Below are 15147 nucleotides of genomic sequence, written 5' to 3'. Positions count from 1 at the left end.
GGAGCCTCCTCAGTGAGAACTTCCACGTGTACTGGTGGCCCTACCTGCCCCAGAAGGACAATCTCCAGCCTAGACATTCATGTGGATGCCAAGGGATTGAGTTCTCCCTTGTCCAGGGCTCTGGCTGAGACTCAGAGCGGTAGCTGGCAGACAGCTGACCCGGGCTTTGCTCGCTCGCTCGCTCTCTCTCTCTCTCTCTCTCTCTCTCTCTCTCTCTCTCTCTCCATCTCTCGTGTCCATTGGGACATTTTATTTGTATGTAAGTGTTACATCCCTAGAAGAAGAATCCCAGGATTTTCCCTCCTGTGTGTTTTCATCCATGATGCCAACTGAGGTCATCACTACAGTGAAACCAAAGGGATAGGGACAGATGGTCCTGCTGTTACCAAATGGACATTCATGTGCCTGATGCATAGTGAGGCCAAACAATTGGAGTTTGGAGCAGAGAAAGGTTTATTGCAGGGCCAAGCAAGGAGAACAGGTGGCTCGTGCTTAAAAATGCTGAACTCCCTGATGGTTTTCAGGGAGATGTTTTTATAGGTAAAATTTGAGGTGAGGGCTGCAGGGTATGTGACCATCCTCTGACTGGTTTGTGGTGAGGTAACAGGGCGGTGCTCCAGGAATCTTGTGCTTAGCCTGAAGTTACCATCCTCCTCTTGGGTGGGAGCCTTAGTTCCTGCAGAAAATGTCATACATATGTTGTTGTGTACATTCCTTGAGGAGGAACTAGAACTCTATTTTACTGCACTATTGTTTTTTGACTGCTCTTTGCTTCCGCATTCTCTCCCTTCCCTGATTAGCGACTGTTTGAATCTGCCCCTTGGAACCCAGGGAAGGTATAGGAGGCAGAAGCCTTTTCCTACAAACAAGAAATGGGAGACACAAAGGCTTTTGTATCCAGAAGGGCCCCACAGGGTCTTGCTTGGTTTCACTGCCATTGTTCTCAATCTTTGAGTTGCACATCAGATCTGGGGCTCCACCCACACTTGTTTAATGTGCCCGTGAGGTTCATAAAAATGTTCCCAGCTCTGTGACCAACAACAATTTCAAAATTGCCAGTGTAACCATGCTTCATCATCACAGTTAGAAACCAGGCCATGACTGTGGAGCATGACCTTAAAAGAACCTGGTTTTGCCTTTCTTTTTGGCATTGTTGATGCTCTTGAGAGTATCGGCCTGGACATTCATGGGCACCATTATGGTGGCATGGAAGGATGATGGAAAGACTGGGGCTTTGCTCTGTTGGGTTTGGGCCGATGAACAGCAGGGAGAGGGAGTGACAGTGTGTGAGTGTGAGTGTGTGTGCACGCGCGCGCGTGTGCGTGCACACACAGACACAGTCATGGCTCAGTAGAAACACCTCATGGAAGGAGGTGTTGCAGGAAGGGGGACCCCTTCCAGAGCCCGAGAGTGGGCTCTTGTCTAACACTCAGAAATGAATTGTCTGAGGAGACACACGTGCTGACAAAGCAAGAGACTTTATTGGGAAGGGGTGCCTGGGAGTAGAGCAGGAGGGTAAGGGAGCCCAGGAAGACTGCTCTGCCACATGGCTTGCAGTTTTATGGTGATGGGGTTAGTGTCTGGGTTGTCTCTGGCCAATCATTCTGACTCAGGGTCCTTCCTGGTGGCACACGTATCACTCAGCCAAGACAGATTCCTGCAATGAGGATTCTGGGAGGTTGGTAGGACATATGGACTGGCATTTCCTCTCCCCTTTTGACCTTTCCCGAATTCTTCCCGTTGGTGGTGGCTTGTTAGTTCTGTGTTCTTACCAGGACCTCCTGTCACATAATAACTCATGCAAATGGTTACTGCGGTGCCTGGCCAGGATGGGCGGTTTCAGTCAGTGTTTCCCCTAACAGAGTGAGGTAGACCAGGCAAGTATTATTCATCTTTTACAGACCAAGAAGTAGAGGTTCAGAGAGGTACAGGGGCTGCCCAAGTTGACATACCAGTCAGTGGCAGAGCCACCTGTGAGAACAGACCTCTGGCTCCCAGGCCATCTCTCTTCCCATGTTCTGTGAAGAACACATCAGGTGTTCGGCAATGAACAGGACACTCTCTGTTCAAAGATGGAGGAGGGGTGGGAAGATAAATAGAGAAGCATTTCTGCTGCAGCCTGGGGCTCTGAACCCACCAAGAGAGCTGGGCACTGCCTCTTTCACTCCTTTTACCTGCCCCACTCTCTGAGGGGAGAGGAGACCATGCCACATGGCCAGGTTCTCAGGAGAAAAGCAGAAGTGCATCACCCAAGAGGCCGGGTGAGGCAGGGGACCTGGGCATTTTGGGACCACCACCAGCAGAGAAGAAAGGGGAGAGAGGTACCAAGACAGGGGTGTTCCCCTGACTTTGGGGATACTTGGGGATTGAAATTCCTCTTTGGGCAACACTTTAAATATGACAGCTCTCTGCCACTGGACTGTGGGAGTCCTAACTTGTGAACTGTTACAAGTACATGGTAGTCATGCCCAGTGTTAGTTTGCAGGAGTGCTTGATGGGAGTGTGTCAATCTAGGAAGGCTTCCTGGAAGATGTGCTTCTTGAGCCAAGTTATATAGAGTTGTGCTTCTTCTCTGAAGTGCATAGGAATCACCTGGGGTCTGATCCAGTGGGGCTGGGGTGGAGCCTGCAATTCTGCTCTTCTTACCAGCTCCCAGGTGGTGCTGAAGCCTTGAGTAGGAAAGTTACAAAGGTAAGAGTTACCGTTACCGAACTGACCTTGGGTCTGCTCGCCTGCCGCAGAGCAAAGCCAATTTACTGACCCTGGATTGTGGTCAAAGTACAGCATTTACTGCAGGTGCCAAGCAAAGAGAACATGCAGCTCATGCTCAAAAGACCAGAGCTCACAGTGGCTTTCAGGGAAGTGTTTTTAAAGGCAACATCTGCGGGAAGGGTTGCAGGGTGCATGACTTTCTTCTGATTGGTTGGTGGGGAGGCAACGGGGCGGTGTTTTGGAAATCTCAATCATCAACCTTCAGTTTCCAACCAGTCTGGGGTCTACAAGCTCGTGGTCAACATGCAGACACCATCCTCCACCTGGGTCGGGGGTGGGGGGGGTCTTAGTTTCTGTAGAACAACTCAAAGATATGAGTCAGACTATTATGTATATCCCTTGAAGAGGAGCTAGGACTCTGTTTTATCGCTGAACTATTGTTTAAAGTATCATTGCTTTTCTTGCTTGACTGCTTTCCTTTGTTTCTGCATTCTCTTAATTCCCTAATTAGTAACTGCTTATGTCTGCTCTTTGGAATGCCGGGAAAGCCTAGGAGATTATGAAGTCTTTTTCTGTAAACAAGAAGTGGGGAACACGGAGGGGCTTTCGTATCTGGGAGGGCCCCGCAGGATCCTGCTCGGTTTCAATGCCCCCTTTTCTTTGATACTCCTTAATCCTGAGGGGAACAGGGGAGGAACAAGAAAGGGAATAAAGTTTTGGATAGAGAGGTTAATCATAAACTTGGCAGGGGAACTCAGTTTTAGGGGAACTCCGTTTCATTAACTCATTGAAAAGAGGAGTCATTCAGAGAGGACATTTCTAGAAACAGGCAAGATATAACAAAGGTCAAAGATGAGAAGTAACTTGGAGAGCAGGGTGTGTGGAGAAGGGGGTGCGTGAGGCAAGGAGGTGGCTACGACCTCACTTAAGAAGGCTGGGGATGCTGGAAGGGCCAGGTGAAGTGAATGAGGAGCTTGGATTCCTCCCATGAACCACACTCTTCTTGGGGTGGACCCACCCACCCTCTACCTGAATCCCTGGGCACTCAGAATCACCTCTGTGCTTTGTGACCATGAGAGGGGTGGGATAGGGAGGGTGGGAGGGAGGGAGACGCAAGAGGGAAGAGATATGGGAACATATGTATATGTATAACTGATTCACTTTGTTGTAAAGGAGAAACCAACACACTATTGTAAAACAGTTATACCCCAATAAAGATGTTAAAAAAAAAAAAAAAAAAAAAGAACTGCTTAAGAAAGCACAGGCTATTTCCAGTAGCACATATAGATACCCTGAGTGGCACCTTAGTTTCTCTTGTAATGAACAGCACTGTTGCTAAAAAAAGAAAAGGCATTTTCTTAACCCAGTGGGAAGCAAGAAGAGAACATCATACACAATAGATATGTTTAGGCCAACACCTGATTCTGGAGCTATAGTTGTTTGCCTAATTATGAGTTGAGGATCCAGGGCAAAGGTTTCCCAACAATGGGTAACTACAAGGGAATATGGGTGCTCCTCTCCATTATTCAGGCAAATCAAATATAGTCTTTTGGCTCCTTCTCACAGAGTCTGCTACTCAGAATTAGGAGAATGTTTCATGCTTATTACCTTGCCTTGAGTTGTTCTTCAATAAATTTGTTGGGTGAACAAGTGGAAATAATCTAGTTCATTGGAGTTCCATGCTTGATTTGAATCACTAATAAAGCATGACTATGGTTTGCCCTCTATTAGAGCTACTCATGCACGGGCTGTTTTCTATCCATACTGGAGAAAGCAGCAGACGAGGCTTAGTCATCTTGGAATCCCAAATACCTTTCATGTAGTAGGAGCATAGTACATATTTTTGCAATTGTGTTAGCTCAAATTGCTTTTACACCCATTTAGTACGGCCCTAGGGGGAGCTGATGCCCAAACTTTTCTTCTGTTGTCATAAGTGCACCCATGAAGAGTCTCCCTGTGCTCCCTTGTCATTGCTCACACAGAGATTTCCAGAGCACTACTCTCTGCAAGGCAGGGCAACGGATATATACTGATGACTCAGGCAAGGTTGCTGCCCTCAAGAAGTTCACTGCTTGGTGGGAAGAAGATGGCACACGTATAGAGATAAATAGGAGATATAGCAAAATGTGGTCATGTGGTAGCAAAGAGGTAAAACTAAGAGCTAAAGGAGACTGCTATATCAAGGTGAGTTGTCATTTAGAAAAAGTATTTACATTAAACATTTTAAAGATAAACAGGTGAAACTTTCACTTATAAAAAGGGCATAGCCAGCAGTCCCTGATGCAACTTATCCTGACCTCCCACTTTGGTACCTAAGAAGAAAGGAAAAGATGAAAACTAGCCACATTGAAGACTAATACTAAAAGGAAGCCCATGGCTGGAATCTAGGATGACTTTCCACTATACCTAAGAGCAATTGAGCTGGCTTAGGAAACTCAATCAGGAAGAACTATATCTGTATTTTACCTCTTAAAATAGCCTTTTCAAGTACAGAATGATGGCAGAAAAAACTATCCTTCTACCACTGCCCGTTACCTGGTTCAAAGACCTGGAGTCTCTACCAAATGGAAAACTGGTCAGCTTTGAATGCATGGCTACAACTCCTGAAGGTCTTCTTTGCTCCCACTTTTCTGTATCCATTTGGAAACAACTTCTATAAAATAATTGGCTAGAAAGGAGTGGTTGGGACTTTTTTTTTACATTGCATCCTGGAATATGGTTCCTATAAAGAGAGGAAAAACATAGGAAAACTGCATGCTAGGAATTTTGGTTTTCCAAATACCATATTAGTTCAGAATATCAAAGAACCAGATAGTGTATGTAGGGGAAATCATTGTCCCATACAACAGAGCCACACTAGATACACAGCTATTTGACACTGGGGACTGAACTGCAAATTAGAAACAACCACCAGAAGAATTTAGAAAAGAATTTGATGCATACCCAAGGGGATGATGATAGGGTCAACGGAGATCCAGAGAATCAGTCTATGGACAAATGCCAAGTTCCAAAAGATCTCTCTTTGTTTGAAGATGAATAAAAAGGACCCAAAACACACCCAAGGATCTTATGAAAACATACTGGAAAACAATGGAGAGAAAAAAAATCATTCTGAAGTTTTAGAAGAACAGACTTCGAAAAATGATCTGTACAGAACTCAGAAGAAAATTTTAAAATATCATGTGACATTGTTAGTGGGCTACTACTACTATCATACTACAAGATATGATCAAAATGAAACAGGAGAAGAAAGTTATTAGGAGAATAAGCTGAGAAGAAAACAGGGTACAGTGTAAAGAGAGTGAGCCAAGATAAAAAAGAAGTTGGATAATATAATTAGGAACTGCCAGGAGACTGTAAAATTGTAATAAGATCATCAAAATCCACATGGAAGGTAGTAAAATCAGGCTTGTCAGTACAGAATATTGAATCAGTAACGTGGAGGACACACTTGGAAATGCTTTCTGAGGACACAGGAGAAAAATATAAAAAGATCAAGAGATGAAAAGAAGGGGGTAAGTAGGCAGAAGAAAGAAAGAACAAAGAGATATACCTGAGAATTAGAGGAATTCTAGAGTAGCAAGCTAGAGCAATTGGAGCATACACGTTACAGTAAGAAATGATTAGGGGTAGAGGAAAAATTTCAGAGATGAGAGAAGAATGGATTCGCATAATAGAAAATAATGGATAATTTGGTAATAATAAAGATTTCTTGACCATTTGTCTAAAGACTTTATTCATATTAATTTAATTAACCCACAACTATAAAAAATTATGGTCTCTACTTTATAGATAAGGCAGCTGACTCACAGAGAGGTTGCTATCCTGCCTAAGGTCGCATAAGCATACTGCAAATCAGGGACTCAGTGCCACTTGGTCTGGTTCTAGAGCCAAGGCTTCTAACCACTGCCCTGTAATAATGAAGAGGAGTCCATGTCTAGATAAATCTTGGCAAACATTGGGAGTTACCCAGGTAAAGAAAAAAAAAAATCTGAAAAAAATACTCAAGCAAAAATAAACAAAAACAAACAAAAGAAAGTCATCTACCAAGAACGAAAATCCAGCTGACCCAGTATTGCTGAAGTTCCATATATTTAGATATTACAAATATCTATAACCTATAATAATCTATCTATAAATCTATTTTTATATATTTATATTTACTTATAAGATTTATGTAAAAATGACATTTATCAGTGTTATTTATAATAGCAAAACTTCAGTGATGTGTCTGACAACTAAGATATAGTTAAGTAAATTATGTTTGGTATGTACAATGAAATTATATAGTCATTTAAATTATGTTTTGGAAGACTTTTAATGATGTGGAGAAAGGTCCCTGATATAATGTTAAAGAGGAAGAGTAAGAAACGGAACCCTACATATCATTTGATCCCAATTTTTATGATAAAAATATGTGTTATCTCTGGGTGGTGAGATTTCAGGTGAATTTTTGTTTTACTTCTAAATTCTTCTGCTTTTTGTAAATGATCAATAGCAAATACCATCCTAAGTAAGTAGAAGACCAATGACAATAAATAAAGGACCATCGACCCAGAGGGCTCAGTTTACGCACTGGCTCTGCCCTCATTAACTAGAGGAATTTATGTCTAGTCCTTAACCTTTGTAGAGTTTCCACACCCCCAAAATGGTTTCTCCTTTTAGGAAAATGGGGACTACTGTCATTCTTTCTCAGTATTACTCCTTTCCAAAGGATTAAATGAAAGTAACATGAAAGTATTTGTAATTTGTCAGCTTCACGGATGTGAAGCACTGTATTTGGGAGCCATCTGTTATTATTTTGGGGATTCCAGCACACTTTGAAGTTTCTCTCTCTGTTTAAAGAATTTCCCACCTTTTGAGTCAGCACCTCTCCACTGGAAGGTAGACACTGGAAATTCACTTTCTCAGTCTGTTCTCTTGCTGTTAGGCTTTGCCAATCAGATGCATCCACACAACACTTGAATTGGAAGCTAGGGGTACAAAGAACCAGCACTGAGAGGAATTCCTTCTGGTATAATAAAGGAGAACAGCTTCCAGGGACATCAGAGGAGGAGGGTCAAGGAGGGGCCCATGGGCCAAACTGGTTGCTAGGAATGTGCCTGGCAGTTACAGCAGTGGGGAGTCCACTGGGGCAGTCAGGGGTTTAATTGAGACTTTTTCCCCTTCTGTGTAGTCTCCATGCCTGTGAGTTACCTAACAGTCTTAACTAAATAAATTGCTTTTCTATTTAAACTAGTTAGGATGGATTCTGCCTTGGCTCCAGCAAGCCGCTTGGATTTGAGTTCTGCTCCAGCTAGTTATCAAAGGAAGTCATATACTCTCTCTCAGCCTCAGTTTCTGCATATCATATCTTATTTGATGACCACAATAACCTTATGAGATTGAGTCTGCCTACTTCAAAGATCCCATTCATATTCCACTAAGGCAATACAAATGCCTTCCTCATTCTCAGTTGAAACTCACACTCACTAGACTACGTCTGCCCCTAACCCTTCTATTTGCAAAGATGTGCTAATTTGGGTGAAGAGGATGCAGTGAATCAGAATCCTAGAATCTGGGGGCAGGGTAGGGTTTTAAAGAATTTCTAGCTCAACCACTCATCTGATACATGGGAAGTCAACACTGGGAACTTGTATGTTGATGTTATATTTCCAATCCATCCAAAGCTGAACTTATCCTGAGCCTGCTTTTCGCCACAAATGTGCAGCAAAACATGAAATTATTTGTATTTGTCTACATGTCACCTAGTTTGAGCACCCTTGATAAACTGACTGCAGTCATTAGTAGTAGTTCATGTACTGGAAGAGCTCATCCCAAACGCCCATTCCAGAATATGGTAGACATAACAATCTCATGGGGCATTTCCCTGAGAAAAGCTTGCCTGGTGCTTCACTTTTGCCAATCACTGTCACCTTCACTGACAAGGGGATATCTAACTGCTCAAAGAGAACTGGTAAAAGATCCAAGCTTGGTAATAATACAAACTGTATAACCCAAATTGTTCCAAATGGAACCTTAGGTCTCTCTCTCTCTCTCTCTCTCTCCCTCTCTCTCTCTCTCTCTCTCTCTCTCTCTCCATCTCTCGTGTCCATTGGGACATTTTATTTGTATGTAAGTGTTACATCCCTAGAAGAAGAATCCCAGGATTTTCCCTCCTGTGTGTTTTCATCCATGATGCCAACTGAGGTCATCACTACAGTGAAACCAAAGGGATAGGGACAGATGGTCCTGCTGTTACCAAATGGACATTCATGTGCCTGATGCATAGTGAGGCCAAACAATTGGAGTTTGGAGCAGAGAAAGGTTTATTGCAGGGCCAAGCAAGGAGAACAGGTGGCTCGTGCTTAAAAATGCTGAACTCCCTGATGGTTTTCAGGGAGATGTTTTTATAGGTAAAATTTGAGGTGAGGGCTGCAGGGTATGTGACCATCCTCTGACTGGTTTGTGGTGAGGTAACAGGGCGGTGCTCCAGGAATCTTGTGCTTAGCCTGAAGTTACCATCCTCCTCTTGGGTGGGAGCCTTAGTTCCTGCAGAAAATGTCATACATATGTTGTTGTGTACATTCCTTGAGGAGGAACTAGAACTCTATTTTACTGCACTATTGTTTTTTGACTGCTCTTTGCTTCCGCATTCTCTCCCTTCCCTGATTAGCGACTGTTTGAATCTGCCCCTTGGAACCCAGGGAAGGTATAGGAGGCAGAAGCCTTTTCCTACAAACAAGAAATGGGAGACACAAAGGCTTTTGTATCCAGAAGGGCCCCACAGGGTCTTGCTTGGTTTCACTGCCATTGTTCTCAATCTTTGAGTTGCACATCAGATCTGGGGCTCCACCCACACTTGTTTAATGTGCCCGTGAGGTTCATAAAAATGTTCCCAGCTCTGTGACCAACAACAATTTCAAAATTGCCAGTGTAACCATGCTTCATCATCACAGTTAGAAACCAGGCCATGACTGTGGAGCATGACCTTAAAAGAACCTGGTTTTGCCTTTCTTTTTGGCATTGTTGATGCTCTTGAGAGTATCGGCCTGGACATTCATGGGCACCATTATGGTGGCATGGAAGGATGATGGAAAGACTGGGGCTTTGCTCTGTTGGGTTTGGGCCGATGAACAGCAGGGAGAGGGAGTGACAGTGTGTGAGTGTGAGTGTGTGTGCACGCGCGCGCGTGTGCGTGCACACACAGACACAGTCATGGCTCAGTAGAAACACCTCATGGAAGGAGGTGTTGCAGGAAGGGGGACCCCTTCCAGAGCCCGAGAGTGGGCTCTTGTCTAACACTCAGAAATGAATTGTCTGAGGAGACACACGTGCTGACAAAGCAAGAGACTTTATTGGGAAGGGGTGCCTGGGAGTAGAGCAGGAGGGTAAGGGAGCCCAGGAAGACTGCTCTGCCACATGGCTTGCAGTTTTATGGTGATGGGGTTAGTGTCTGGGTTGTCTCTGGCCAATCATTCTGACTCAGGGTCCTTCCTGGTGGCACACGTATCACTCAGCCAAGACAGATTCCTGCAATGAGGATTCTGGGAGGTTGGTAGGACATATGGACTGGCATTTCCTCTCCCCTTTTGACCTTTCCCGAATTCTTCCCGTTGGTGGTGGCTTGTTAGTTCTGTGTTCTTACCAGGACCTCCTGTCACATAATAACTCATGCAAATGGTTACTGCGGTGCCTGGCCAGGATGGGCGGTTTCAGTCAGTGTTTCCCCTAACAGAGTGAGGTAGACCAGGCAAGTATTATTCATCTTTTACAGACCAAGAAGTAGAGGTTCAGAGAGGTACAGGGGCTGCCCAAGTTGACATACCAGTCAGTGGCAGAGCCACCTGTGAGAACAGACCTCTGGCTCCCAGGCCATCTCTCTTCCCATGTTCTGTGAAGAACACATCAGGTGTTCGGCAATGAACAGGACACTCTCTGTTCAAAGATGGAGGAGGGGTGGGAAGATAAATAGAGAAGCATTTCTGCTGCAGCCTGGGGCTCTGAACCCACCAAGAGAGCTGGGCACTGCCTCTTTCACTCCTTTTACCTGCCCCACTCTCTGAGGGGAGAGGAGACCATGCCACATGGCCAGGTTCTCAGGAGAAAAGCAGAAGTGCATCACCCAAGAGGCCGGGTGAGGCAGGGGACCTGGGCATTTTGGGACCACCACCAGCAGAGAAGAAAGGGGAGAGAGGTACCAAGACAGGGGTGTTCCCCTGACTTTGGGGATACTTGGGGATTGAAATTCCTCTTTGGGCAACACTTTAAATATGACAGCTCTCTGCCACTGGACTGTGGGAGTCCTAACTTGTGAACTGTTACAAGTACATGGTAGTCATGCCCAGTGTTAGTTTGCAGGAGTGCTTGATGGGAGTGTGTCAATCTAGGAAGGCTTCCTGGAAGATGTGCTTCTTGAGCCAAGTTATATAGAGTTGTGCTTCTTCTCTGAAGTGCATAGGAATCACCTGGGGTCTGATCCAGTGGGGCTGGGGTGGAGCCTGCAATTCTGCTCTTCTTACCAGCTCCCAGGTGGTGCTGAAGCCTTGAGTAGGAAAGTTACAAAGGTAAGAGTTACCGTTACCGAACTGACCTTGGGTCTGCTCGCCTGCCGCAGAGCAAAGCCAATTTACTGACCCTGGATTGTGGTCAAAGTACAGCATTTACTGCAGGTGCCAAGCAAAGAGAACATGCAGCTCATGCTCAAAAGACCAGAGCTCACAGTGGCTTTCAGGGAAGTGTTTTTAAAGGCAACATCTGCGGGAAGGGTTGCAGGGTGCATGACTTTCTTCTGAATGTTCATCCTTTGGCTTCACACAGCAGATCCTGGTTTCTTCGGGTCTGGTTAGGGGCTCAAATCTGCATTTTAAAGAAGCTCTCAAAATGATTCAGATGCAAACTAAAGTTTGCTAACCGATGTTGGGCAATTAAAGGGTTTCAGATGGGGGAGGGACAAGATCGAATTTGCATTTCAGGTGGATCCCCTGAAAACCAGAGGAGGAGGGGCCCGGAGCAGGGAGGCTGGTGAAGGCTGGTGGTTGTACAGGCCAGAGAAACTGAGGCCTTGGACCCAGGATGCTGGCGATCAGAAGGAAGAAGAGGATGAACGCAGATATTCATCGGTGACTCATCCGAGAGTTACTGCTAGATTCCCAGTCTTGGGTATCCAGGAGTAAGAGAGGTGATGAGTTTCATTTTAGACCTGCCAAGTTTGGGGGCCATCCAGGAAGAGAAGTCCATCGGGCACTCGGATTTCAGAGTCTGAAGCTCAGTGCAAGGACCAGGTCTGGGTATAGATTTGGAAGTCAGCCACTGTAGTGTATTTACCATTAAACATCACAATGAACTTCGCGTTGGCAGCAGTAGGCTTTTCAGACTTTCCCAGGGGAAAGGCAATCTGAGTACTAATTTTGCCAGACATCAATACTATTACCAACAGTGATGTTGATACATTGTGTGTACGGAGAGCAGACTCTTCCCCGAGAATCTTGAGCACAGAGGAACGTAAGTCCTCCCCTCTTTCAAGTGGTGAGTCTAACCTCCCAGAATTGGTCTGAGAGAAGGAGGAACTCAGTAAAAAGGATCTATCACATCTACCATTCTGCTGTGATTTGACCTTGAAATGCACATTTTCTGACTCCAAGGGCAAATCATGCCAAATAGGATAGTGTCAGCTCTCCTAAATTTCTCACTCCCTTCACTTAGGGAGCACTGTGCTAGGTTCCTGTCCTTCAGGACCCACACTCAGTTGGAAGAGATAGACAAGGAGGTGGCTATCCATGGTGCCTTGTGTTGAGGGCACAGAAATCTAAACCTGCGTTTTTAGGGAAGTCTTATTGGAAGAGGTGACATCTGTTAGATTTTGAAGGTGGAATAGACGTTAGGCAGATGATGAATAGAGGTGGGGCAGAAGATGCGTTCTAGGAAGAAGAAAGCACGTGCCAGGCACCAGATCACGAACTAGGATATGATCAGGGAACAGTGAATGATCAGATAGGGCTGGAGCAAAGAGCAGGTGTGGGACAGGGACTGGAAACGAGCCTAAATGGGGAGTAGAGCCTATGATGAAGGGCTGGCTTATATGCAAAGATACGGAATTTAAAATATCGTTTTTTTTTGTTTTTTTTTTTTTGCGGTACGCGGGCACACGTATCACTCAGCCAAGACAGATTCCTGCAATGAGGATTCTGGGAGGTTGGTAGGACATATGGACTGGCATTTCCTCTCCCCTTTTGACCTTTCCCGAATTCTTCCCGTTGGTGGTGGCTTGTTAGTTCTGTGTTCTTACCAGGACCTCCTGTCACATAATAACTCATGCAAATGGTTACTGCGGTGCCTGGCCAGGATGGGCGGTTTCAGTCAGTGTTTCCCCTAACAGAGTGAGGTAGACCAGGCAAGTATTATTCATCTTTTACAGACCAAGAAGTAGAGGTTCAGAGAGGTACAGGGGCTGCCCAAGTTGACATACCAGTCAGTGGCAGAGCCACCTGTGAGAACAGACCTCTGGCTCCCAGGCCATCTCTCTTCCCATGTTCTGTGAAGAACACATCAGGTGTTCGGCAATGAACAGGACACTCTCTGTTCAAAGATGGAGGAGGGGTGGGAAGATAAATAGAGAAGCATTTCTGCTGCAGCCTGGGGCTCTGAACCCACCAAGAGAGCTGGGCACTGCCTCTTTCACTCCTTTTACCTGCCCCACTCTCTGAGGGGAGAGGAGACCATGCCACATGGCCAGGTTCTCAGGAGAAAAGCAGAAGTGCATCACCCAAGAGGCCGGGTGAGGCAGGGGACCTGGGCATTTTGGGACCACCACCAGCAGAGAAGAAAGGGGAGAGAGGTACCAAGACAGGGGTGTTCCCCTGACTTTGGGGATACTTGGGGATTGAAATTCCTCTTTGGGCAACACTTTAAATATGACAGCTCTCTGCCACTGGACTGTGGGAGTCCTAACTTGTGAACTGTTACAAGTACATGGTAGTCATGCCCAGTGTTAGTTTGCAGGAGTGCTTGATGGGAGTGTGTCAATCTAGGAAGGCTTCCTGGAAGATGTGCTTCTTGAGCCAAGTTATATAGAGTTGTGCTTCTTCTCTGAAGTGCATAGGAATCACCTGGGGTCTGATCCAGTGGGGCTGGGGTGGAGCCTGCAATTCTGCTCTTCTTACCAGCTCCCAGGTGGTGCTGAAGCCTTGAGTAGGAAAGTTACAAAGGTAAGAGTTACCGTTACCGAACTGACCTTGGGTCTGCTCGCCTGCCGCAGAGCAAAGCCAATTTACTGACCCTGGATTGTGGTCAAAGTACAGCATTTACTGCAGGTGCCAAGCAAAGAGAACATGCAGCTCATGCTCAAAAGACCAGAGCTCACAGTGGCTTTCAGGGAAGTGTTTTTAAAGGCAACATCTGCGGGAAGGGTTGCAGGGTGCATGACTTTCTTCTGATTGGTTGGTGGGGAGGCAACGGGGCGGTGTTTTGGAAATCTCAATCATCAACCTTCAGTTTCCAACCAGTCTGGGGTCTACAAGCTCGTGGTCAACATGCAGACACCATCCTCCACCTGGGTCGGGGGTGGGGGGGGTCTTAGTTTCTGTAGAACAACTCAAAGATATGAGTCAGACTATTATGTATATCCCTTGAAGAGGAGCTAGGACTCTGTTTTATCGCTGAACTATTGTTTAAAGTATCATTGCTTTTCTTGCTTGACTGCTTTCCTTTGTTTCTGCATTCTCTTAATTCCCTAATTAGTAACTGCTTATGTCTGCTCTTTGGAATGCCGGGAAAGCCTAGGAGATTATGAAGTCTTTTTCTGTAAACAAGAAGTGGGGAACACGGAGGGGCTTTCGTATCTGGGAGGGCCCCGCAGGATCCTGCTCGGTTTCAATGCCCCCTTTTCTTTGATACTCCTTAATCCTGAGGGGAACAGGGGCGGAACAAGAAAGGGAATAAAGTTTTGGATAGAGAGGTTAATCATAAACTTGGCAGGGGAACTCAGTTTTAGGGGAACTCCGTTTCATTAACTCATTGAAAAGAGGAGTCATTCAGAGAGGACATTTCTAGAAACAGGCAAGATATAACAAAGGTCAAAGATGAGAAGTAACTTGGAGAGCAGGGTGTGTGGAGAAGGGGGTGCGTGAGGCAAGGAGGTGGCTACGACCTCACTTAAGAAGGCTGGGGATGCTGGAAGGGCCAGGTGAAGTGAATGAGGAGCTTGGATTCCTCCCATGAACCACACTCTTCTTGGGGTGGACCCACCCACCCTCTACCTGAATCCCTGGGCACTCAGAATCACCTCTGTGCTTTGTGACCATGAGAGGGGTGGGATAGGGAGGGTGGGAGGGAGGGAGACGCAAGAGGGAAGAGATATGGGAACATATGTATATGTATAACTGATTCACTTTGTTGTAAAGGAGAAACCAACACACTATTGTAAAACAGTTATACCCCAATAAAGATGTTAAAAAA

At 45.6% G+C, this 15147-nt stretch overlaps 2 pseudogenes; both read right to left on the bottom strand.

Moving 5' to 3' along the window:
• Positions 1-274: 274 nt before the first annotated feature.
• LOC112063472 (40S ribosomal protein S15a-like) lies at positions 275-1990 on the bottom strand (annotated as a pseudogene).
• A 6851-nt stretch (positions 1991-8841) lies between these two features.
• Positions 8842-10557, bottom strand: LOC112063471 (40S ribosomal protein S15a-like; annotated as a pseudogene).
• Between the last annotated feature and the right edge of the window lie 4590 nt (positions 10558-15147).

This window comes from Physeter macrocephalus, chromosome 11 (genome assembly GCF_002837175.3).
Source record: "Physeter macrocephalus isolate SW-GA chromosome 11, ASM283717v5, whole genome shotgun sequence".
Lineage (NCBI taxonomy): Eukaryota > Metazoa > Chordata > Mammalia > Artiodactyla > Physeteridae > Physeter > Physeter macrocephalus.
The sequence above is the reverse complement of the archived record's forward strand: the minus strand, read 5'-3'. Positions and strand labels throughout refer to the sequence as shown.